The 27,180-nt window shown below is 41.7% G+C and overlaps 1 protein-coding gene across 5 annotated transcripts in view; it reads left to right on the forward strand.

Moving 5' to 3' along the window:
- ANKRD13B (ankyrin repeat domain 13B) overlaps nt 1–27,180 on the forward strand; it is a 295,939-nt gene that overhangs the window by 415 nt on the left and 268,344 nt on the right. The window lies entirely within an intron of this gene.

Here is a 27,180-nt window from a genome sequence, read left to right on the forward strand (position 1 = left end):
GTGATCGCTGGCTGCAGCCCCGGGGGGCACAGGGTGGCATGGTGACAGGTGGCATGGACTCTCATCAGCAGAATGGATAGGGATCCACACACAGCATAGGGATCATCACTGCACCAAGCTGACACATCACAGCAGCCTTTTACTTTTATCTCTGATATATATATATATATATATATATATATATATATATATATATATAAATGAATGGGGGATCACACCAGGGAACTGACTGGGGGGACTGGGGTATTGTGATGGAGGGAGGCAGGATCCACATACCCACCCATTCTTTATTGGTGGAATTGTGTGCATTCCTTAATATTATGCAGCCACTGCTACACATAGCAGATACACATAACAAGATCTATATTTCATATATATATATATATATATATATATATATATATATATATATATATATATATACCTACCGTATATATATATAAAACACAGATCTATAGAGCATATAGATTTATGGATCTTTAAAGCATAGATATACTGTATATACTGATAGATCTGTTATAGACTTACTCAGATATATACTGTATATATCTACATGTAGCAGTCCCACCTTTAGTTTTCAGGGTTTCCAAATGATTGGATCCAACATTTGATTTGTTTGCTGTCAAGAGAAAAGGAGAAAAATGCATCAAAAATGATTTGATCCAACATTTATTTTTATTGGTTCTTATTAAATAAAACACATAAAAAATATTGAATTTGGGACCAAAAATTATTGGATCCAACATTTTTTTTTTGGTTGTTTTTAAAAAAAACACCCCGCAAAAAATAGATTTGGGACCAACATTTGTAGGATCCAACGTTTATGCTGTTTGTTCCTGTTAAAAAATACATGAAAAAAATATTGTTTTTGGGAGCAAAAATGATTGGATCCAACATTTGTTTTTTTTAGCTGTTATAAAAGAAATACATAAAAAAATATTGTATTTGGGAGCAAAAATGATTGGATCCAACATTTGTTTTTTTTGGCTGTTGATATTAAAAAAATTCAGTTTGGGACCAAAAATTGTAGGATCCAACATTTATCTTGTATGTTCTTTTTTAAAAAAAAATACATGAAAAAAATATTGTATCTGGGACCAACAAAGATAGGATCTAACATTTATTTTGTCAGTTGTTATTAAAAAAAAACCATAAACAATATTGGATTTGTGATCACAAATGATTGGATCTGACATTTTTGTGTTGGTTGCTTTTAAAAACAAAACAATTTTTTGGGACCAAAATACAATGACAGGTTGTAAATGTGTCAGGAAAAGAGTCGGGGTCCCTGGTGCAACCCTTGCCAGGTTTTAGGCATAGTTATGGGTTGGAATGGCCGAGCTTCATAGGAAGGGAAGGGCACATTGGATGTGTAAGTAGCACAGAGAACACATCTGCTGTCACATTGGGACTCTATGCCAAGTGCCATCAATATCGACCAAAGATCGACTCCTGCCTTATCTTGTCAGGGCAGGACATGTGACCACAACAATTAGTCACATTATTCCATTACTCTGCTGCTATTTTAAGATTTGATGAGAATCTAGATGCTCCTTCAGATAGGTGGAAAGGTTCAGGTGAACATGTCTGAATGTGGCATTTGTGTAAATATGTTTTGGAATCACAATTCATCTTGCAGCAAGGACTTGTTACATTTGTCAGATTTTTCTATTTGCTATATTTGCTTGATTTTTTTTATTGCAGTGTTAGTCCCCTTGCACACACTGGACGTTTTTACAGCTGCTGTTTTTGTCTTTTGGCGTTTTTTTATGCCGCCAGTAAATTCCCAAGCATGTTATCCTATGTGTGTCTTTAAGCTTTAATGAGTGTTTTTTGGCAGGGACGTTTTTAGCTGGAAAAAACCCCAGAACTAGTGGGATTCTAGAGGAGCTTTTAGCTGTAAAAATGCTCTAAGGCTGGTAAATGTGGGGAAACGTGGTAAAACGCAGCAAACTGACATTTGTGAGCAAAACTTTTATTTCTTGTGTAAAAAGCACTAAAATAATGCAAATGCAGCTAAATGTGGCTAAATGGTAATGCAAAAACACCAAAAAATGTGGGAAAACGTGCGTTTTTAATGGGACATTATACAGCTGACGCTACCGGCGGTTTTAAAACGCCTAATGTGCATGAGGACTAAAGCAGAAATGGAGGTGGGATCCACTTGTTTAGATAACCAGCTGATGCAACTCCCAATGCTTTAAAGTTGTGTTGGTTTCATCTTTGCATTTCCTTCATTTGATTTTGTTTTTACTATGATATGGGAAATGGCTACATTTTTTATTGCAGCTTGCTTCTTTACTGAGAAAGATCTCATGGTGGCCATATCTTTCCGAGTCTTATCTTTAGGATCTATAGTTATTTGAATTGTAAGTTAAAAATGTTCCTGTTTTGTTATGCAACCAATGCTTAGTGCTGCGTTATACTATATATCCTATAATGGCGAAATATAACATTCTTTAAAGAATGTTTTCTGATTATGTGTTGTACAAAGATCTCATTTCTCACTGCTGTCGGCAAATTTTGGTCGTGGATAAGGTACTATAAAAGACCAAAAGAGCAGCAACCTAAAAAGTGGCTTTTTACTGCTAATGACTTGGCAACAGAAACTTGAAATTTAAAAGTTACGGTAATTTTTCAATGTTTCAGGCAGGCTTTCTACCGTATGTGACAGATCACTTTTGTATGTACTCTTCAGTATGCTTTTACTGGCAATAACTCAGCAGTAATCATAGTTGTAATGGTCTTATATAATAGCATATATGGCACTAACGAGACCAACATGCCCCATGACGATCCAATCAAAATGAGATATGTTGGTAAATTTGGCCATAAGATGGCATCCAATACCAAGATTTTTTGTTTGTGTGTGTAGTCACCTTCCAGCATCAGATACTGAGGCCTCACAGAACAAATGAGTGTGATTTCCAAGGAGCAATTTGTGCACCTTCCTAATTGGCTCCAAACAAGCACCAAGCTTTGTGCGCCTGTGCAGCATCTAGGTGAGTGCACATTTGGGTTTCTGTCTCTAGTGCCCATTCTCCAATCTTTGGTGTCACAGATACAAAATTGTTCTGGATGAGAGTCTAAATACAGTAGTGGCCTTCACATAAAGAGACCCTGTCATTAGCATTTTTGTTTAAGGCCCCCCCCGTAAAATAAGAGCATTCATACTTACCTCTGTGGTGGGTACTGACTCCAGTTGTTCCTCTAAAGATGATCTCTGGCCACCTCCACTTCTCCCTTTTTTTTCCATCTGCTCCTCTTTTTTTCACCTCCATACCATATCTCACTATCCAGCCCTGCCCTTGTTCCTCTACATTGTTCCTGCACCATATTCCCCCTCCTACCCTTACCAACATCTTAGCATTCTGTTACCCACCCAACCCAGGTGAATCCACCCTCTTTACCCTTTCCTTCTCAATTCTGGACAATGCAACAACAGTGTCCTGACTTCCATAGTCATATCTACACATATCTAGAACATTCCTGCAGACAGCAGCCTAGGAACATATAGACATTAAATTTTCAGTTGGATCCAAAGATTCTACAGCATCTCAGGACCCATGATATGTAATTTTCTGTCTTTTACAGAAAATTACAGTAATTTTACTTGTTCTTGAATATTGATGTACCCTGATGACCTGTAACAGGCACTATACTTACTAATAATGAAATATTTGTTGTTATATCAGTGCATTCCCTATTACCCACCCCATATTACTCTCTTGTATGTATCTCTTTTTATTTCAAACCCAATAAAATAGTGTTAAAGATGTACGGCCACCAGAGATGCTCCAACATCTGACACACATTCGGGTATGTCAGGTGCCTGTTCCCCTACTGTGTACCATAGTTCGATCAGTTGGCCACTAGGCCCCATGCACACTGCTGCTCCTAAATTCACGTTTAGGAGCTTTTGGCTGTTTTTTTTGCCAAAGCCCCTGAACTCAACTCCATGCACTCATAAGATTTTACCAGAGGTTAGGAGCAGCAGAGTTTAGAGGCAGTAAAACTCTCCTCTTCTGAAAGCTGAGGAATCACGTTCAGGAGAAGGATGTTTTGGCAGAAAACCGCCAAATGCAGTAGAAAGATGCCTTAATGTGCGGTGTGTTTAGCACATCAGCTTTTATTTATTTCATTTGCTGGAATAAATTAAAATTCAGGCCAATGAAATAAATAGACGCCCAAACTCCAAACACTGATAAACTCTGTTAAACTGGTTTGAAAAATAGCAGATTAGGTGAGTTTATAAAGCTGATTTTCTCCTGCCGGGAGAAACGGCAATTAAAATAAACCAGTGTGCATGAGGCCTTATTGTATATTCTGTGGCATTTTGTAACGCATTGTCGTAGTCTATAGGCTGTGGAGGCACCAATACAAAAGGTGCAATGCCTGTTATTGTTGCTACCTTGTTAGTGTTATTCTTGGCCATTTTGCACCTACTGAGAAATCTTTGGGTAGTTTTTGCTAATTTAAAGCATGTATATGGTCAACATGTAAAACCATATATTCATTTCCACACTGTATTTGAAGTATTTCTAGCCTACTTCTATTATTCTAAATGATCTTGCAGTTTGTAAACTTACTATGTGAAGATCCCAACACATTTACTTCCTGGAATTCTGTGATACGTACTCACTATGCCCTGTGAGTAGGCACTGCTGTGGCACACATTTCACATAGCCTGCCTTCTGAACTACAGAGCTGCTGAGAGGAGGAGTTTCAACAGGTAGAGTCAGTGCAGGAATCACTGCTTGCAGGCAGGAAGGTATCATGGGATATGTAGTCCTTAGACATTGAACATAAACAGCAGTGGAGAAGCTGCAAAGCATGCAGGGAGTCCAGGAAGTTGTGGAAAGAGATGGCGAATATAAATATCACCCAAACCGCACACTCTGGTCTTCGCAAGACCTTTTACTCTCTAGCTCCCTTATCTCCTCCTCCCATGCTCGTCTCCAAGACTTCTCCAGGGCGTCACCCATCCTCTGGAACTCCCTACCCCAATCTATCAGACTATCACCTGCTCTACTTGCCTTTCGGCGATCACTGAAAGCCTTTCTAATTCTGGAATCCTCTACTCTACCAACCACTCCATCCCCCACAGTGACTACCTACTGTACCATTCACCCCTCCCTCCTAGATTGTAAGCTCCAAGGAGCAGGGCCCTCAAATCCCTCTTGTATTGAACTGTATTGTTACTGTATTGTCTCCCACTATAATGTAAAGCGCTGAGCAAACCGTTGGCACTATATAAATCCTGTATAATCATAATAATAATGACGAGCAGACAGGCAGAACTCACAACATGAATGGAGATTTTTCAAGTAAACTTATATTAGATTTTCTCTGCCCTAACTTCCAAGGACCTCTGCAAACAACTGATTTATATTCCTTTGTCCTGCTCACCATATTGTAACCTTGTTGAACCCTTATGTGCTTTGTTGACATTATGCATTAGAACAGGAGCTGTAAGGAACCCTTTTTTTAGTCCGCAAAAAGAAATTCCACAGGATCTCTGGACCTGCGATACATACTTTTCTATCACTTGTTCTTAGATCTTGATGTACCCTGATTACCTGTAACAGGCACTAAACACACCATTGATAAAACATCCATTGTATTGGTTCATTCACTATAGATTACTCTCTTGTATGTATCTCCTTTTATTTTAGGTCTTTGCGGTAGGGTCTTGGACCCCTAAAATGCCCGTCATTGTCGCTACATTCTTACTCTTGGCCATTTTTTTACTTCTACTGAGAAAACTGGGTATTTTTTGCTAGTTAAAATGCTTCCAAGGTAGTATGCTCTAATTTCACTGCCCTAAGTGCCAAAGACGTCCTTTAACAAATGATTGTATTGCTCTTTTTACTCACCTTATGGTAACACTGATAGACCCTTTTTTGCTGTGGAGGCATTTTGCACTAGAACAGGAGTTTTAAAGATCCATTTCTCAGTTCACATAAAAGGGAGAGAGACAGAATTCATACATTTTTTTAATTGAGTTCTCCATGTTTTATTTTACTGCACACATTGGGGTTGATTTTCTAAAACTGGGGAGTGCAAAAATCTGGTGCATAAACCAATCAGCTTCCATGTTTACTCTCAAAGCTTAATTGAACAAACTGACGTTAGAAGATGATTGGCTACCATGCACTGCTACTCCGGATTTTGCAGTCGCCAGTTTTAGTAATTCAACCCCACTGTATGTCTGTTGGAGTATATGACATAAGTTAAAGCCTTCTTAAACCTGCTGCCTTCCCTGAACATCTAGACATCTTCGGGGAGCAGCGAGGGTCAGTTTACATTTGGGGGTACCATGATTCCCTGGTTCTCTCAGCAGATGCGGAGCAGTTTTGCATATTTACACAAATGTGCACCAACAATATTCATGCAGTAATGCTCATTAGAAATACATATTACTAAATCAGTGTGTGAATCCAGGTTTAAACCTACGCTGGAAATAGCATATGAAGAATGAAGTTCTGAATCTGAACGCTAAGGGCCAGCATGTCTTATGAAAGACACATTGATGAATGAGGCCTAATGGTTCATGCTGGCAGGACACAGGCAGGACCTTTACTATGGCAAAAAATCCAATATTTCTCCTTTTGCAGATGATCACTGAGCACCTTGCGGCAGCCAGGACTTCTAACTGCTTTCTCTAATGATTTTTCATCATCTGTTTAGAGCAGACTGATATCAGATGTTATACTGTAGTTTCATCATGCTAGTAGCCTATTTTTTGGCACTCATTAGTTTTTATAAGCCCTTTTTACTCTTGAATAATGGAATCTTTGGCGTATTTACCAAGATTTCCATAACATTTTCTTGTAGCTTTGAAATGGTAATTTATCCTTCTTCATCTGTAAACTATCTGATCTGAAACTTGAACCAAACAGTTCAAGGCTATTTTCAGGCTTAGTGACAAAGTCCAGCTCCAGTTTAAAGACAAAAAAATAAAAAAAATTCTAGACCTGCACAAGTAAAAAGAAAAAGCAGCTTGATCTGCAGTACTTACCTTATGTATAGTGCTACCCTCTGTAGACTCCCTGTTCTGTGATCCAGCATTGGACCTTTTTTGGGGTAAATGACAGTCAGCATCATTGAGCTCAGTTTTTGTGAGCCAAGGCTATAAAAGTCCCATGCTCCTGGATTATGTCATCACCATCACACTGTCCTGGGCTCACAGAAGACACATCTTTACGTGGTTAAAGTCTCTACAGCATTAAAACTTTAGCTACCACTGATGAGTAAGAGGATCCATTATGACACATAGCTCCATTGAGCAAGAATAAGAGGATCCATGATGTCACGTGACTCCTCTGAGGAGCTGTAAAAGAATCCATGATGTCATGTGACTCCACTGCAGAAGAGTAAGAGGATCCATGATGTCACGTGACTTCACTGAGGAGGAGTAAGAGGATCCAAAATGCCACATGACTCCACTCAGGAGGTGTAAGAGGATCCATGATATCATGTGACTCCACTGAGGAGGTGTAAGAGAATCCATGATGTCATGTGACTCCACTGCAGAAGAGTAAGAGGATCCATGATGTCACGTGACTTCACTGAGGAGGAGTAAGAGGATCCAAAATGCCACATGACTCCACTCAGGAGGTGTAAGAGGATCCATGATATCATGTGACTCCACTGAGGAGGTGTAAGAGAATCCATGATGTCATGTGACTCCACTGCAGAAGAGTAAGAGGATCCATGATGTCACGTGACTTCACTGAGGAGGAGTAAGAGGATCCAAAATGCCACATGACTCCACTCAGGAGGTGTAAGAGGATCCATGATATCATGTGACTCCACTGAGGAGGTGTAAGAGAATCCAGATGTCACCTGACTCCACTGAGGAGGAGTAATAGGATCCATGATGCCACGTGACTCCAGTGACTCCACTGATGAGGAGTAAGAGGATCCATAATGTCACATGACTCCACTGAGGAGGTAAAAGATGATCCATGATGTCATGGGACTCCACTGAAGAGGTATTAGAGAATCCATGATGTCATGTGACTCTACTGAGAAGGAGTAGGCAGATACACAATGTCACGTGACTCCACTGCAGAGGAGCAAGAGGATCCATGATGTCACCCTACTCCACTGAAGAGGTGTAATAGGATCTATGATGTCACATGACTCCACCGAAGAGGAGTAAGAGAATCCATGATGTCATCTTACTCCACTGAAGAGGTGTAATAGGATCCATGATGTCACATGACTCCACAGAAGAGGAGTAAGAGAATCCATGATGTCATGTGACTCCACTGAGCAGAGGTAAGAGGATCCATCATGTCACATGATTCCACTGAGGGAGGAGTAGGAGGATCCATGATGTCATTTGACTCCACTGAGGAAAAGTAGGAGGATTTACAATGTCACCTGACTCCACTGAGGAGGCGTAGGATCTATGATGTCATGTGACTCCACTGAGGCAGAATAAAACTGACCATAGGCAAGTAGCTTTACAAGAAAATGTTTGTATGAACATTTCTACGAAAACTCTCAGTACATTCACTGACTTGTCTTTCAAAAGTAGTTTGAAATCTTTGCTTTTAATATTCATTTTGCAGTCAATAGACTTTCCCTACCGAAAACCACATACACTGTTTGAAATTCAATCTTTGAAGAAAAAATTTCCATCCTGTTGTGTCAAATTTTTTTAGCACTTTGATCACAAATTAACATCAATTTGACCTCCACTAATGATTAGAAAGTTGATCAAACAAAAACTTTGAGCACTTCTAGTATATGTAAAGACACATGAAAAAAAGGTATGTATGTAAAAAGTTCAAAAAACAAAACAGAATACGAGGAGGAGGGGGGGGGAGTTGTGCCTTTTTCCTTTAAGAAACATGGAGGCAGCAATTTGCTGACCACATTATGGCAATGCTGGTTCCCTGGTTATTATTCTGGCTCATTGCTCTCAACACTGGGTCACTGACCTGGAACAAGTAAGTAAAAAGAGTACAGTCTACACTTCGTACTGGCATGCTTTTTTGCTTTTTTTTGGGTCAGTGATTCAAATTAGTGAAGCGTGTCAGCCAGGCAATTAGCAGTTTCATGAGATTGTAGCGAAAGCAGCCGTCATTTTTAGCTCAGGAAAGATTTTTTTCCCAAAGAGTCTCGTATATAATTGCATCTGTTTTGGGACCTTCTTCACAAAATCACTTGTGCATTTTTGGATGCATTTGTATTTTGCATGTTTCAGCTATTGTTTCATGGAAATAAAATGTATTCAGGTCTTTGTGGTGTGGACAAATATATTTCAAATGTATTGTGAATGCATACTCTGTTCTAGCCATGTGTTTACAATGCATCAGTGTTGGCAGAAGGGAGGAAGGAAGATAGAATGTAAGGCTAAGTTCACACTAGCTTTGTTAGCAGGCATTAGACAGATGTTTGGGAAGCATTTTTGAAAATGCTACACATGGCAGCACACAGTGCTGTTCACACTGAAGCGTTAGCGTCACGGCAAAACTGACACCTCATGTCCAGTCAGGAGGAGTTGAAGCCTCCCATTCAAGTTTATGGTGACGCTGCACAAACGCTTGGCAGGCATTTGCGAGGTGTTTACGGAGCGTTAATACCATTAAACTTCATTGTAGGCGTTTGTGGTGCGGTTTTAATGCTTGGCAAACGCCTATCAAACGCCTCAAAGACGCACATAGGGTGTTTGGGGAGCGTTTGAGCAGCGTTAAAAATGCTTCCCAAATGCCTGTCTTACGCCTGTCAAATGCTATAGGGGCGTTTGGCAAGAGTTACAAATTAGTCAACTGAATAGGACAGGCGGCACCTAGAAAAAGGTAGCATGGTGCTAACACCACTGAAAATGCATGCAGTGTTTTCATTACTACACATCACTTCTTCTTTTCATGGTCAGAAATGTTTTCAATGCACTAAAGATTTAGTTGCATGGATCAGCTGAATTTACCTCCTGCACATTATAGTATTGATTCATTGAAGGGAATGCTTAATGGCGTTATACATATTTTCTTTCTTAATGGTCAGAGCTAAAAAAAAAAATGCAAAAAATATTCAGCGTCCAGTAAATTAGCCCATAGGGCTTTGAAGTCCAGGCAAATAAAAAATACAGACTCTAATACAACTCTGTATTCACTAATTCATCATTAAATTTATTTTTTTAATGCAAACTGTGTAAATATCAGATTTTTTTCTTAGTATCAGACTCTTGAAACCCCATGTATAGCAGAGCTCAGGCTGGGAGAGGGAGAAGCATCATGAGGAGCTAGTCAGTTGTCCTGCATTCCTCATGTACTTACAGGGAGCATGCTTATAAGGGGAGAAAGCAGAGTAATAGAGATGAGCTAATCAGTCTTCTGATTCTCCTTTTGTGTCCAGTCACAGGCTGGGGGAGTGATAAGACCTGTAAGGCTAAGGCTGGTCATAGACAGGCCGTTTCTTGGCCGAATTGTCGGCCGATAAACGAAAAATCGGTTGGCGCCATTGCCGATGCTGCCACCATCATCCACGACAAATGGCAGTTTTTAGTGGATTTTCCAGCATGACCGATAATACTAAATGAGAAAATCCGCGAAAAACGGCCGACGGGCTGACCCCACTAACGGAGTGAATATCGGCTGATTTTTCTTGCGGACAAAAATGTGGCCGATAAACGACCCGCCTATGGCATGCATTAGTTTACACTTGCAGTTGGTGGCGCTAACAGCAGGCCGTTGAGCCTCATTTTCACTGCTCCTCCTTAAAGTGATACTACAATCTTGTTTTTTTTCAAAATAGCAAACATGTAATACTTATCTGATCTGTGCAATGGTTTTGCACAGAACAGTCCAGATCCTCCTCTTCTTGGGTCTCCAGGCAGTGCTCCTGGGCCCTCCCTCCTATTGGGTGCCCCCATAGCAAGCTATGTGGCTCTGAGGAAGAGGCAAGTCCTCGAAACGCGTCAGACTTTTGGATGTCTAAACTCCCTATTGCGGACTGTTACTCAGCGCGGTGTTGACCCAGCTGTTTTTTTATGATGTGCCTTGACTATATTGTCGTTTGTGAGTACAACACCTACTTTATTATTTTTTATTAAACATTTTTTATGGTAATGCACTAGGCCTGTGCGCCCTCTCTTTGTTCTTTCCCCATTCAGTATATTTGGATTCCCCCGGTCCATTTGAGGGCAGCAAGGTGTGCATGTTCCAGGACATTCTTAATGTGGTTGTAGCCTGCATCGAGTCCATCCCCAAGCGCAGGAGCATTTGTGTTTGCAGGGGAGAATGTCTATGCATGGGTAAAGAACTGGCCAAAAGACAGGGCACAAAGGGTAGCTGTATACAGGATAAAAATAAAAATATTTATCTTGCATGGGGGCCAACTTTTAGCTTTTACTGTCATGAATCATCCTCCACTTGGACCATTCCATGCCTATTGGCCCTATGTGACCTTACACCTGTCATCTTGAAGGAGCGTAGTCACCGATATCTCCCATCAAGTCAGACACCTTCACATGCGCCATTGGTACCAAGGGGGAACTTCGGGAAGGGGACAGTTTCAGAGGAGAGCTGTGCTTTCAACTTTATTGGCTAGGATTTTAAGAGGTTACCTCTTCTTCTACTAATTGCTTTGGCATTGGAGGGAATGTATCGTGGTTTTGTAATTTTTTTGTTTTGGTGCAATGTGGACTAAATACATTATTAAAAATATTTTTATTTTTAAGTCAGGTAATTATTACATATTAATATCACAAATTCTTCCTTTGGGGCAGTATAAGGAGCTTTAGGCTTAGGCTTTAGGCTCTGTAAACAGTTTGCTCCAATGCCTGTTGTTTACAGACCTCAAGAGCTTACACTGAAATTTACACATGTAAAGTAAATTACAACAATGACTCCTTCCTTATCAAAGCACTCAGGGGGACATTTATCAAAACTAGAACAGCCAGAACCTGGAGTAGCTGGGCATGGCAACCAATCAAGCTTCTGTCTTTGGCTTGTTCAGTCAAGCTTTGAAAATAAAAAGACAGAAGCTGCTTGGTTGGCTCACACAGCTGCTCCAGATTTTGGCTGCTCCAGTTTTGGTAAAATCCTTTCTCAGCTGAAGTTTTCAGTCAGAGTGAGACAAAAAGACAGGTAGCTACGCCATAATTCTGTGGGAATTCCTTGTCATTTATTGGATGTATATTATTAAAAGATAGGTTGAATATGCAGTCACCGGCCACTCCATTAGGTACACCTTGCTAGTACCGGGTTAGACCCCCTTTTGCCTTCAGAACTGCTTTAATATATTCGTGGCATAGATTCAACAAGGTGTTGGAAACATTCCTCAGAGATTTTGATCCATATTGGCATGATAGCCTCACATAGTTTCTGCAGATTTGTCGCTGCACATCCATGATGCAAATCTCCCATTCCACCACATCCCTAAGGTGCTCTATTGGATTGAGATCTGGTGACTGTGGGGGCCATTGGAGTACAATGAACTCATTGTCATGTTCAAGAAACCAGTTTGAGATGATTTGAGCTTTGTGACATGATGCATTATCCTGCTGGAAGTAGCCATCAGAGGATGGGGACACTGTAGTCATAAAGGGATAAACATGGTCAGCAGCAAAACACAGGTAGGCCGTGGCATTTAATTGATGTTCAAATGGTACTGAGGGGCCCAAAGTGTTCCAAGAAAACATTCCCCACACCATTACACCACCACCACCACCAGCCTGAACCGTTGATACAAAGCACTATGGATCCATGCTTTCACGTTGTTTACTCCAAATTCTGACCCTACCATCTGAATGTCACAGCTAAAACCGAGACTCATCAGACCAGGCAACTTTTTTCAATCTTCTGTTGTCCAATTTTGGTGAGCCTGTGCGAATTGTAGCCTGTGTTTTTGTTTGTAGCTGATAGGAGTATCACCCTGTGTGGTCTTCTGCTGCTGTAGCCCATATGCTTCAAGGTTCAATGTGTTGTGCGTTCAGAGATGGTATTCTGCATACTTTGGTTGTACCGAGTGGTTATTTGAATTACTGTTGCCCTTCTATCATCTCAAACCAGTCTTTCCATTCTCCTCTGATCTCTGACATAAACAAGGCATTTTCATCCACAAAACTGCCACTCACTGGATATTTTATCTTTTTCGGACCATTCTCTGTAAATCCTAGAGATGGTTGTGTGTGAAAATCCCAGTAGATCAGCAGTTTTTTTAAAAACTCAGACCAGTTCTCTGGCACCAACAACCATGCCATGTTCAAAGTCACTTAAAGCAGAGTTCCACCCAAAAGTGGAAGCTCCACTTGTTTGCCTCTTTCCCCCCTCCACTGCCATATTTGGCACCTTTTTGGGGGGAGCGAATACCTGGTTTTGACAGGTACCCGCTCCCACTTCCAAATCAGTTCGCTGCGGCGAAGTGAGCCAGAAGTTTGGCTCCCCTCCTTCCTCCCGCAGTCTCCTGGGAAACTTCACAAGTCCCAGAAGACTGCCGGACTACTTAGGGTGCACAGCGTGACTCGCGCATGCACAGTGGGCACCTGGCTGTGAAGCCGCCAGCTATCACAGCCTGGTGCCCACAGTTGAGATACCGATGCCTGGGAAGATAAGAAGGAGAGAAGGGACAGCACGGGTGAGCACATCACTGGACCTTTGGGCAGGTGAGTGTGCATTTATTAAAAGTCAGCAGCTACAGTTTTTGAAGCTGCTGACTTTTAATAAACACAAAAACAGCTGGAACTCCACTTTAAATCACCATTCTGAGATTCTGAGGGTATAACACTGCCCTGATACGTTTAATGGACTACAGCTGGGTGAAACAGAGCTGGAAAAAGGCTAGGGTATAGTGGATAACCAATGTCAAGTGGCAGCTGTAAAGTCAGACAAATTTTGGCTTAAAGCAAAAGAAAGATAACACTAACATAAGTGTGGAATAAAGTTTTAGGAACCACACTGTAAAGAAAGACAGCAGTTTTGAAGAGCGTTCAAAGGTGGCCAACGACGTCTTAGAGGCGATATAATTAGCAATTTTCAGTATATCTATGGTCATTATAAAGGAAGTTTATTTTGCCTTCCTCAGTACCAAACCTGCAGAAGGTATGAGAGCTTGGACATGATGGTCTTTTTTCAGCCTTCTTAATTATGTAATTTAATGTACCAAATTTATATTGACCAGGTTTTCATTAATTTAGAAGAGAATAGCCAATTTATGCACCCCGGCGTGAAATGTGAACCATGACTCCACCACATCTCTTTTACCATGCACAAAAATGCTATTCTCAAATTAACTAACCAGTGTCTGAAAAGCAATAATTAGCATTTCTATTAATGTAATTAAACAGTAACTCCACGTTTGTTGAGAAAGTAATATTCCCCTGTGAGTGATCAGTATATATTGCAGGGATTTTAACAAACTTTGTTGCTGATTCCTACCCGTTTCTGCTTGGAAGAAAAAAATGCTTTTTCCATTGTGTTCTTGAGATACTAATTCTGAATGAAAGTGAGATGAGAGTTTTAATTATTAGTCAGCTGATGCACTTGCATTGTTCTAATGCGGAAAGTTGCAGTGACAGCATCCCTTTAGAATCCTTTTACCTTTTACCAAAAATGAAATTTTTTGTTGCAGAGGATGTCTAAAATCTGACTTGTAGCAGACCTATGGGAAAATCAGTGAGACAGTCACACAAGCAGGAAAAGACATTTCTGGGGATGTTCTGTATACCAGCTGTGTACAGAACTCCTCCAGGTTTCCGTATCGCATTGAATTTTACAGAAAAGACAGCATTGAAGATTAAAAAAGAAAGGTATTTTTTAAAAATAAGACTACATAACGATATGGCTTGTGCAGCAATTCTATATGCAATATTCATTTTTCTTTATTTGCTAGATTTTTTTTTCCATTATAATGGAGTTACCCTTTAAAGGCAGAGGCAAGTATTCTTGAGCCAGGCTTTGTCAGGGACATGTACAATGTTGGTTTCTGCATTTTTTCTTATTCTTTTCATGGTTTTCTTTAGGTCACCTAAATAAGTATTGTCCATGTTTACTGTAAGGGTAATCATTGACCAGCAATGGATGTTTTATCATACATTCTTTCACTATATAAAACATCAGAATGCCGGTGCTCCTTTACCTTCAATAAAATGTTCAAAGGATGTCCACACTTCTCCTGGCCTGCAAATGTTATGCTGTCAGTTGTAAATGAATTTTTTTTTTCAGGTATTTGCATAGTGCAGATCATTCATACAGTGCTTGTGTATTGCACAATCACACGAGTCCCTGCCCTTAGGGAGCCTAATGTCTAAGGTCCTTATCTCACATGCATACATTTACCAGGGCCAATTTAGACAGGAGCCAATTAACCTACCAGTATGACTTAGCAGTGTGGGAGGAAACCAGAGTACAAAAATGGCAGCCACCCCAACCTATAACTGGCCTTTATAATAAGGTGTACATGGAAAGGCAACATCGCAAACAAACAAAAGATTTCCCAGCACACTTACCAGCTAACTTGCAAAACAACTGAATTGCCCTGTCTAAAGTCTACATTAAAAACAGAGAGTTTTGTTTGCACACATTTGCAAATATTTGCATAAGCCGCATGTGCCCAAAAGGGATCTTTGTATATACTGCGGTCCTGACAATAAAGTTTTCAGAGCCTCCATTGTAGGAACACATATAACAATGGATAGGTTGAAGACAGGTGGAGTACCCAGAGAAAATCTACACAAGCACATGGAGAACAAAAAACTCCATGCAGATGGTGTTCTGGTTAAGGATTCCACCTGGGGATCCCAGTGCTGCAAGGTAGAAGTGCTAACCACTAAGCTGGCACGTGCTGTCACTCATACACAGCTTCTGAGGTCCATAGTCAGCAAATGATCTGTGTGTGTAAGTTTCTAAGCGCTGTGTGCAGGCAGCCCATGTAAGTGTATGTGGGCATAGCGGCTGTATGGGCTCAGCTTTTCGTTCCAGTTTGATGGGCATGTGGGTGAGCAACCACAAGTGCATACTGTCTGCATTTGGGGCTGCACACCCAGGGGTGGACTGACAACTCATGGGGCCCCCGGGCAATAGGGGATCATAGGGCCCCCGTGTCCACGCCCACACCCAAAAAAGCCTATGAAAAAGCCAATGAAACATACCAGGGGCATCTCATGGTCCCCATACTGACCCTGGGCCCTCGGGCAGTGCCCAAGTGTTCGAATGGTCAGTCCGCCCCTGTGCACGCCTATATGCCTGTCAAATTAGAATGAGCAGATGTGTCTGTGTAGCTGCTCTGTCAACATGCACTTATATGGGCTGTGTGCACACAGCACCTGGCGGCTCAAGCTACTTACAAACATGGACCATTCACTGACTATGGGCCTCAGCACATGTGTGAGTGTGACCTTATGCCACATCAAACTACCCTTGGCAGAGATCAAACCCCAGTCTCCTCTGAGCACCTTCTCTCATTGCCGGCAGCTCCTCAGACTGGTTCATGATCCGAGCCTTGGCTCCATTGTGAGGTAGGCAGTCTGCGTGCCATCACTTCCTCTCACTTCCTCTCAAAGATGGTCATACATGGGTCGAAATCCGTAATAATTTTCGTTCGCATTTCGCACCATTAGTGGGTCACAGAAATGGGCGATTTTCATGTGACCATTGAATTTGAGTGATTGGGCATGTTGGAAATTTTTGAAAAACGAACAAATTTCGAATCAATGATTGGAGAATTGTGCGGGAAATGTAAATGAAAAAGGAATGAGCGGGAACTGTGATCTGGAAAGAAAAGAAAATTCTTGACAATGAAAATTCTTTTCTGCAGCAACATGAGGTGAAATTGAAGGCTTGGTTGATTAGATTTCAAAATCAATTATGGCACCATGGGGTTGCAAAACGGACAAAAGTTCAGATTTTGTAAAGAAAATTAGTTCGGAATTCAACCCATGGATGGCCTGTATGAGCACTGATTACCTTCTGCAGAAACACCCAGGGGGATGCCATCTTTATTGCTGTAACATAAAGACTCATTGCACTCACATGGGGCAGGGTTTATGGAGCACAATACTATAACAATTCCCAGTCACATGTATTCGGCTCCCCCACCTATTCACTTCATTTACTACACACTGACACGACCCCACTAACTGTCAGTGTTTGTGCTGAAGCTATAATCTAATGCCATGGTCTGCAGAAACATTGCGATTTTCCTGGGGACATTACCATTTTTCTGGTGACATTTCCACTTTGAACTATCTGGAGTGTACACATATACACTCACCAGCCACTTTATTAGGTACACCTGTTCAATTGTTTTCTAACACAAATTGCTAATCAGCCAATCACAAGGAAGCAACTCAATTCTTTTAGGCATGTAGACGTGATGAAGATGACTTGCCTAAGTTAAAACCGAGAATCAGAATGGGTAAGAAAGGAGATTTAAGTGACTTTGAACATGGCATGGTTGTTGGTGCTAGGTGGGCCGGTCTAAGTATTTCGAACGCTACTGATCTACGGGGATTTTCACACACAGCCATCTCTAGGGTTTACAGAGAATGGTCCAAAAAAGAGAAAATATCCAGTGAGCGACAATTGTGTGGATGAAAATGCCTTGTTGATGTCAGAGGTCAGAGGAGAATGGCCAGACTGATTGCTGCAACATTCAGATGGTAGGGTCAAAATTTGGTGTAAACAACATGAAAGCATGGATCCATCCTGCCTTGTATCAACAGTTCAGGCTGGTGGTGGTGGTGTAATGGTGTGGGGGATATATTCTGGGCACTAGCAAGGTGTACCTAATAAAGTGGCCGGAGAGTGTAGAACCGCATCCGAAGTCCCTGTCTCTGTTCACCTTTCTGCTATAGAATCAAAGCATTTAAATAGAAATTAATTAAAGTACGGTAGCTTATTCAACTGATCACTCAGCCATGGTGGTATTAATTAAAAAAAAGATGATTACTGGTGTTTTCAATAATAATTTAAAGATAGATGATAACATTTTTTATATTGTTCTTGTCTGCTTTGCAACGCTGATCTTTCTTCATATGTGACAGACTCAAATTAATCAGAATCCCATATTTTTTAGCTTATTCAGCATTCTCTTTTCACCTCTGCAATGATTTATGGAAGTAAACGTGTAACTAACAGAATTTTTCAGTCCCTTTTGAAAGTCCCTCTGCTTGTGTCCTTTTGAGGATTGGCACGGGTTACACAGAAATTCATGGTCAGACCTTTGTGCCATCAAAAGACCAAGGAGACAGCTCCTAGTGCACCTGCTTAGGTAAGAAAAGGCTCCCAGAGAAGTGGAAGTATAAAATCCTATAAAAATCAGATTTATGTTGTTGGGTGGGGAAGTTTCAGATGGGTTTTAATTTGCCTGTGCCTGGAAGTAAACTAGAGCTGCCAGGTTGGCAGACACAAAAGTATGTAAAGAAAACTCTTTGGTAAGCTTTTGTTTCTGTTCAGCTGATTGGGATTCTGGCATCTTTTCAGCCCTATGTTCAGGGAGCACTAGATTGGCATTAGAGACACGTGTCAAACACCTTTTTATTATTAGGGCCTAAGTTAAACTGGTACTCCAGCCCCCCCCCCCCCAATATTTTTTTTCTCTTGTAGTGCTGTGTTCTCTTGGGTAGCCTACACAGGGGTCTGCACCACAATCCCCTTTAACTGGCTGATCTTCTGGGTGCAGGCCAGCTGCAAATAAAGTTTTGCTTTAATGCTATGAAAAAGCAATGTTTTTTTAGTATCATTATGATTATGGGGTTGATCTAAAGCAGGGGTCTCCACACCTTCCAAACAAAGGGCCAGTTTACTGTCCTTCAGACTTTAGGAGGGCCGGGCTGTGGCCAGTGGGGGTAAAAATGTCTTGGGCCCAGCATCAGTGAAAATAAACATGGCCTCAGGGTTGGTGGTCAGGGAGGAAGAGTAGTGCCCCATCGTTTATATCAGTGGGAGGAATAGTGCCCCATCATTTATATCAGTGGGAGGAATAGTGCCCCATCATTTATATCAGTGGGAGGAATAGTGCCCCATCATTGGTGTCAGTGGGAGGAATAGTGCCCCATCATTGGTATCAGTGGGAGGAATAGTGCCCCATCATTGGTGTCCGTGGGAGGAATAGTGCCCCATCATTGGTATCAGTGGGAGGAATAGTGTCCCATCATTGGCATCAGTGGGAGGAATAGTGCCCCATCATTGGCATCAGTGGGAGGAATAGTGCCCCATCATTGGTATCAGTGGGAGGAATAGTGCCCCATCATTGGTATCAGTGGGAGGAATAGTGCCCCATCATTGGTGTCCGTGGGAGGAATAGTGCCCCATCATTGGTGTCAGTGGGAGGAATAGTGCCCCATCATTGGTATCAGTGGTAGGAATAGTGCCCCATCATTGCTATCAGTGGGAGGAATAGTGCCCCATCATTGGTGTCAGCGGGAGGAATAGTGCCCCATCATTGCTATCAGTGGGAGAAATAGTGCCCCATCATTGGTGTCAGTGGGAGGAATAGTGCCCCATCATTGCTATCAGTGGGAGGAAAAGTACCCCATCATTGGTGTCAGTGGGAGGAATAGTGCCCCATCATTGCTATCAGTGGGAGGAATAGTGCCCCATCATTGCTATCAGTGGGAGGAATAGTGCCCCATCATTGCTATCAGTGGGAGGAATAGTGCCCCATCATTGGTGTCAGTGGGAGGAATCGTGCCCCATCATTGGTGTCAGTGGGAGGAATAGTGCCCCATCACTGGTGTCAGTGGGATGAATAGTGCCCCATCATTGGTGTCAGTGGGAGGAATTGTGCCCCATCATTGCTATCACTGGGAGGAATAGTGCCCCATCATTGGTGTCAGTGGGAGGAATAGTGCCCCATCGCTGGTGTCAGTGGGATGAATATTGCCCCAAGGCCAGATAAAGGCTAGTAAAGGGCCACGTCCAGCCCTTGGGCAGCAGTTTAAAGACCCCTGATCTATAGAATGAGGCCTTAGGCCTAGTTAGCAGGGGACACAGTGCAGTGCGATTCCTGTGCGAATTACATGCGGTGTCCCACACTGCATAGTGTGAACTTGGGTAAATGTGGTGAAATTTCACTTTGAATCCTGTGCATCTCATATTGCGTTCATGTGATTTGGTGCAGGTGTCAATGATAAATTAATGACACCCCAAAACAGAACGCAAAACAAGATGTGATTGCCAGAAATCACATCACATGGGTGAGAACATCCATGCAATGCGATTCAGGTGTGGATTTAAAAAAGGGTCCTGCACCTTTTTGGTGCGGATGCAATGCGATTTGAGCCATACAAAATGTATGGCTCAAATCGCAACGCACAGAATTTTGCATGTAATTCGCACAGGAATGCAGTGTGATTCCTGTGTGAATTACATGCGGTGCCCCACACAGTGAACCTAGGTAAATGTGGTGAAAATTCACTTTGCAACAAATACTTGATACAATGTAAGGAAAAAAAGCAGTATTTTTGCTTGCACATGATTAGATGATGGAAGGCAGAGCTTCACCTCATTTATTAAGCTAAGGGAAAATTCCCTTACCAAGTGAGCAGCCTATTTGCTTTTATTACATCAACCCCTGTGTGTTCATCTTAGCTATAAGGCCTCATTCACATGGCTGCTTTGGGCCATAGTTTACATCCACAGCGAGAATCAGTGATGTTTGCGATCAGCCGGTCAACTCAGCCTGGAGATGTTAGGCCCCTTTCACACGGCCGGTCTGTTTTTCTCATCAGTTTTTTCAAAGTAAAAACAGATCAGTTTTACGTTAGTTGTACATCAGTTTTTAACATCCATCACCAATGCAAAAATGGATGCAAAAAGGGATCATTTTCTGTTTACATCCATTTTTCATCTGTTTCGTTTTTTTAATGGAACAAAAATAGAGCTTTGATCTGTTTAAAAAAAAACAGATGTTGACCGATGTAAACGGATGGTCATTGGTTTACATCCGTTTTTCCATAGAGGTGCAGCGGTGTCTGTTTTTAATCCGTCAACTGATGGATGATAAATGGACAAATAGAACACATTGTTTTTTTTTTTTTAACCCCCTGTTCACATATATGCGGCCGAGCGGGCCACTTTTTGCACTGGCATGAGAGCCCATTCATTTGATTTGCCCGTGAGACGTAGGGAAGAAGTCCCTGCACTTCTTTGGAAAACACAGCCAGCACAGCCCGTTGCGTTTTCCAGTGCGGGCGGCCTGCCTTTAGAACTAATGACACCCACCTGCGGGTCCGCATTTCTCTGTGTGGATGGTGCAGCTGCACGGATTTTCATGCGGATCCGCAATGGCACCACCCGCACAGATATAAACCTAGGCTAAAGGGGAATGTTTTTGTTGCTGGGCAGAATAAAACGCAAAATGCAGCAAAAATGCACTACAAGCATTTCGGCAGTTTCTTCATTGAACTCTGTTGTACCAAAACTGTTGCTTTTTGCATTAAAAAAGTCCATGACCCTTTCCAAAAAGGCATAGATGTGAATGTGCCCCATAAGAAACCATGTTAAATGGACTGTAGTGCGTTTTTGCAAAAAAGCACTAAAAAACGCATTGGTGTGAACCAGGCCTTACCCTTGGTTCACATATATATGGCCATGCGGGCCACGTTTTGCGCGGACACGAGAGCCCATTTATTTGACTAGACTCCCGTGCCCCGTGACACGCAGGGAAGAAGTCCCTGCACTTCTTATGAAAACGCAGCTCGCACAGGAAGCTCGGTTCCCAGAACATTTGCATTTTCAAGTGCGGACGGTGTGCCATTAGAACTAATGGCACCCGCCTGCGGGTCCACATTCCTCTGTGCGGGTGGTGCGGCGGCTGCACAGTTTTTCGCGCGGATCCGCAGCCGCACCACCCGCACATATGTGAACCTAGCCTTAGGGTTGTTCAGACAGGTGGATTAGGAAGTGGTGAAATGTGTAGGAAAGTGATTAGTTTTTCAAAACTCTTGGCCCTAATTTAGATAGATAACTAGAAGGATGTTATGTGTTTTTGTTCGTGTTTGCGTATTCACAGACACGCTGCAGTCTTGTCATATATTTGGGAACTGGCAAACCTATGGTATGTCTGTGCATGTGCAGGATCCTACTCATGCACAGATATAATACAGGTCCCTGCCAGGTCCTAAATAACTGGTATAAAACTGCAGCATGTCTGAGCTTGCTCGAACAGGAGTTTCAAGATGGCGGCACAGAAAGTAAGTGCTGCAAGGGAGACAACACTGGGCTTCATGGAGGTATATGTATATATATATATATTTTTTTGTCAGGCAATGACATTATTATTATTATTATTATTATACAGTATTTATAAAGCGCCAATAGTTCGCTCAGCGCTGTACATTACAAAGGGGGACAGAACATGTGACAGAACAAGACCAATACAATGCAAAACATGAGGGCATTGAGATAAAATTTTGTTTTACCAGGTAGGGTGAAGATCCCTGATAAATGTATTCTCATTGCTGGTATTATTGATATTGACATTGCTATTTTAAGCACTTTAGGCCTCATTCACACGTCCATAACAAATGCATTTACAAGCATATTTTATTAATGGATCTGAATGCAGCTGCGCTTTTTTCAATGGAGACCTTCACACAGGTTTGTAAACATGCGCTGCGTTCAGAAAACAGTAACATAAAACCCAAAAGTCCACATTTGAGGACACAAGCATGCCATATTGAGGTATTGGAAAAAAAAAACAGGACAGTTTTATGGAACTATTTAATGATCATTATGCAGGAATTTTTGTGCTGGGGAAATTTGTACAGCCATGTGAATGTAGCCTTAGAAGACTATACAGTAGATTCTCTTTCAAGAGAAACAGCATAAAAACAAAACTAGTTATGGACTCAACCAGTATGTTGGGTTTGTTTGTATGCATTCACATTGAAAAGCAATAATTAAGGGGCTGGTGGTGAATGGCACACAATGGTTTCTTTATTAAACATAAACATTTCTAAAAATAGAAAAAAAAAATTCTTCCACACTCCACAGGTTCCGAGTAACACCCCCCCACAGGGGGAGTACCCATCAGAACAATGGACAAATCAGTTGGTAACATTAATATCAATATTAATATCACTCTCCATAAAGGATGTTCTTTGTATAAATTTATAGAACTTGATCATTCGCAGTCCTCTTTAAAGGGAACATACTCTATATCATATGTGTATATGTCTGCCAATCAAAATCACCATGGATGGAAGATATCATTGTTAAAGTTCCGTAGAGGTTGTGTAATCCAGGGGAGGATACTACAAACTGTTGAGCCTCCCTCTTACACTGAGCTGTCAGTTAGACACATCATATTGGAGATAAAGATAGGAAGTCCCAGACACTGCATCAACATACATATGTAGTCCAGAGGAGGATATCTGTAATGGCAACTATATAAAGATGATGGCTTCACCTCCCTCTGGTGCCTGATATTGGGGCACCATCCAGGGGAGGACATAAACCAGGAAAACCTCCCTCATACATTGATGACATCCTTGTCCAGGACACCTCCATGGAAAATGCTTTAATTAGGTTTGGTGATCCTGAAAATAGAGTTTCTCCAAATTTGATAGAGTGGAAACATGAAAATGATGATTTAAGCAGAATTAAATAACAGTGAGGCAGTCCCCTTTAAGCGCATAAGCACATCAGCAAAGAAATCTCTTCCAAAGGTTGGCAAAATAGGAACATCAAAAGCATCAAAGTGGTAATTTAGGCAGAGTTAGGTAACAATAGAGACAGTCCCCTTAAATACATATTGACATGTTGGCAGAAAAGTTCCTACCAAAGCTGGTAAAGTTAAATCAATAAAAGAGCATTTGTAGTGGAGTTGGAGTACTTATCACATTGCAGAGGTCCATTGAAGATTCCCTGGGGGGCCTGAAAGTGTGGTAATAGCCCATTCCTGACCGGTTTCACTGGTACGACCGGCTGCCTCATAGGTAGGCTTAGAATCTCATGCACTTAAGCCCCATCATTTTTTTTATTTTTTCAGGAAGGTTCAAGGTATCAATCTCCATGGCAACCTGAAACACCAGTTCTTGGTTTAGAAGTGTAATCACCTTTTTAGCATTATAATGTCATTAATCTTTTGGATGAAAAAAAAATCAAAGGAAGCAGGAGAGCAACACGGCAATGAAAGATAAGAAAATAAACAGGGCTGTGATTTACTTTGAATTAATTTATCCTCTTTACTCCACTGGGTCACCAATGAAAGGGAATTATGAGCTTCACTGAAGTATCTCATTGTAAGTAATTTGTTGGAATTCAGTACTAAATTGGATGGAAATGATTACATTTCTGATTAGGGAGGAATTGGAAGATTTGGGGTCCTTTTTATAAATGTAGGTAGTATTTTTAGGCAATCATTCAGAAAGCTTTGTTTGTATTTGGCCAATTCCTCCTTCAACTTCCTGATAGTTGGAAATGGGTCTGCATCGTGCAGTATCCAGATTTTATATAATATTGCTTTCTGTTAACAGCCTTTTCTCAGGGTTTATGTTTTCTGTTTATGTTGGTAGGTGGGCAGCACAAGTAGGGTTATGCCTTCATTCCTGGAAGCTAAAGCTGGCCATAAACTGTTCATTTATCTCAATCAGCCAGTGGGCTGATAAAAAAAAGATCAAATTCCCCTATCCACTTATACAAGGTGGATTGAGGAATCCTCACCTCTGTGCCTTTGTGTTCTGACAGTGCGGACGCTTCTGCTGTCAGAATACACTGATCAGCAGCTTCAGCTGATTGGCTGCTAGCTGGTGGTTGACAAAAGTTGTCCAACAGTCCTATTTGACAGACGTCGATTGTTAGCTTGACTTCTGTCTAGTGGGAATTGCCACAAATGGATTCAAATTCAGCTGGTCTCTGCTAAACCTGCTGAATTTAGATCCATTAATGCGAAGCTTAAAGTGGTTGTAAAGGCTGAAGGTTTTTTTTACCTTCATGCATTCTATGTATGAAGGTAAAAAAACCTTCTGTGTGCAGCAGCTCCCCCAGCCCCAATACTTACTTGAGCCTCATCGCGATCCAGTGATGTGAATGACAGCCTCGACTGTGCCGAGTCTTAGTCACAGTCACAGTCAGTAAGCCAATGAGGAAGAGAGGGGGCAGGGCCAAGCTGCGACTCCGTGTGTGAATGGATGCATGGAGCAGTGGGTTCCCCCATAGCAAGCTGCTTGCTGTGGGGCACTCGACAGACAGGAGAAGCCAGGAGAACATCTGGGGGACCCGAGAAGAGGATGATCCAGGCTGCTGTATGCAAAACCACTACACACAGCATGTTTGTTATTTTACAAAAAGAAAAAAAGAACCTTTAGAATCGCTTTAAAGTGTCACTAAACCCAGGACCCTGCATTCACTATATCTGGTCTCCCACAGTACACAGAACATGGAAGTGCGATTATTTTAGTAAATATAAACTGCTAAATACCTTTTCTCATCAGCAGTTAGAGCAGTCTTGTGACTTCTATCAGTGTCCAACAGAGCACTGGTTAAAGCTTGTAGGAGTTTTCATTCTGCTCTAGGAGGATGCAGATGCAATACACACCACACTGATCATGTGCAGAGTGACTCCACACAATATGTCTTATCAGGAGATAAGAGGGGGACACTGAAAAAAGGGAAGGATGAGAGATGACAGGATCAAACAGCCTTTTTACACAATGCAGAGGATTAACCCCTTAGGTTCCACAATGAGCATAGCAAGCATGCCTTACTGCATATACAGACTAATTGTACTTTTGTGGGTTTGGTAACACTATAAAGAATGTTACCCCAAAATGTCATATTCCTGATATGTGTCTGTTAACAGTATCCTGCTCTCTTTGTGTTGCTTCCTTTGTGTGACATATCTGGTGTTCTTGCCAGTCCCTCTGCTTTCTCATTTCAAACTAACCACGAGCATAAGTGCACATCCATCTCAGTGTGGTTTGTGTTCTGGCTGTGCTGGGACAACAGTCTGTTTGTACTCCAATGACCAAGACTTTTGTGCTGACACCCCCTCCCCCCCTGCACAGCCGTTCACTGGGAAGATCAATGTACAGCTTTTTTTCCTCCCCCACCTCTCCAACCCCCTATACAGGTGAGAACATATATGACTTTTAAAATAGAAATAAAATGTAGAGTGAGATACACACACGTTTGCCTGTCTGTATGATCACAATCTTATCTCTCACCCATTATCAGCAAATCAGTAATGCTGCTTTTGAATAGTTTTTGTAACTTTAAGCTGGGTAAACAACATTCATCAAGCCATCAAATCTACTGAGAAATTTCATATGAATGTTCGTACAGATTTATTTTTGAAAATGTAATGTATAGCCAGTTTTGGAATGGTTCATGCTGAAGAATGATGGTGAACATCTAAAGACTGCACACAACAAAAGCAAACTGGTTTCTGGTGTGTAATTTATATTTCTTTACTGTTTCACTTGCCTAAAGCTGAAGCTTAATCTGCTTATATCTACCTTCCATGGTTCTTCCACCCCCCCCCGTTTTTATAGCATAACCAATTTTATACCCAATGATGTAATTACTGAGTCTCTACGTTTCTCTATGTAATACAGGCATATTGTGGCTGATGCTAAGGGCTGCAAACACCCTAGGTAACACCCATATGTGATGCTGAGCCTCCATGATTCATAAAACTGGATGAAATGAAAGGGGCAAGCCAGAAATATTTCAGCTGGAGAGGAAAGGGTTAGATAACGCAGGATATCCTCTGCCCAGAAAAAAGGTAATGCTGGAGTTCAGCTTTATGTGATAACTGTACATTAAAGTCCATTAGAAGGGATATTTATCTAACCGCTTCCCAAATGTGCTATAGCAGAAATACTGCTACAGGGCGGCACGGGTGCGCAAAATCAATTATATACCTGATTTTGCATCCCTGGGTAGGGGGCACGCACGAGACGTGGGCGCCCCACCCGCGCCTTCATTCACGGCCGCGGCTGTCAGTCACCGGATCCCGGCTCTCCGGTGCCCGGTGATTGCCAAGGATCTCTGACGGGGAGAACTGCTTGCAAACAAAACAATTCTCCTCCCTGTTGGCTCATGCACACTGCTTTGAATGGCTGTGCACAGCACAGCCATCCAAAGCAGTGTGGTTACAGTAGAGCACACGGACACAGGACATAGTGAAACAGCACACAGTTAACCCCTTGATTGCCTCTCATGTTAACCCCTTCCTACCCATTGCCATTAGTACAGTGTCAGTGCTTTTTTTTTTCAC

This window comes from Staurois parvus, unplaced genomic scaffold (assembly GCF_062004578.1).
Source record: "Staurois parvus isolate SC_StPar_1 unplaced genomic scaffold, SC_StPar_1.0 ptg000299l, whole genome shotgun sequence".
Lineage (NCBI taxonomy): Eukaryota > Metazoa > Chordata > Amphibia > Anura > Ranidae > Staurois > Staurois parvus.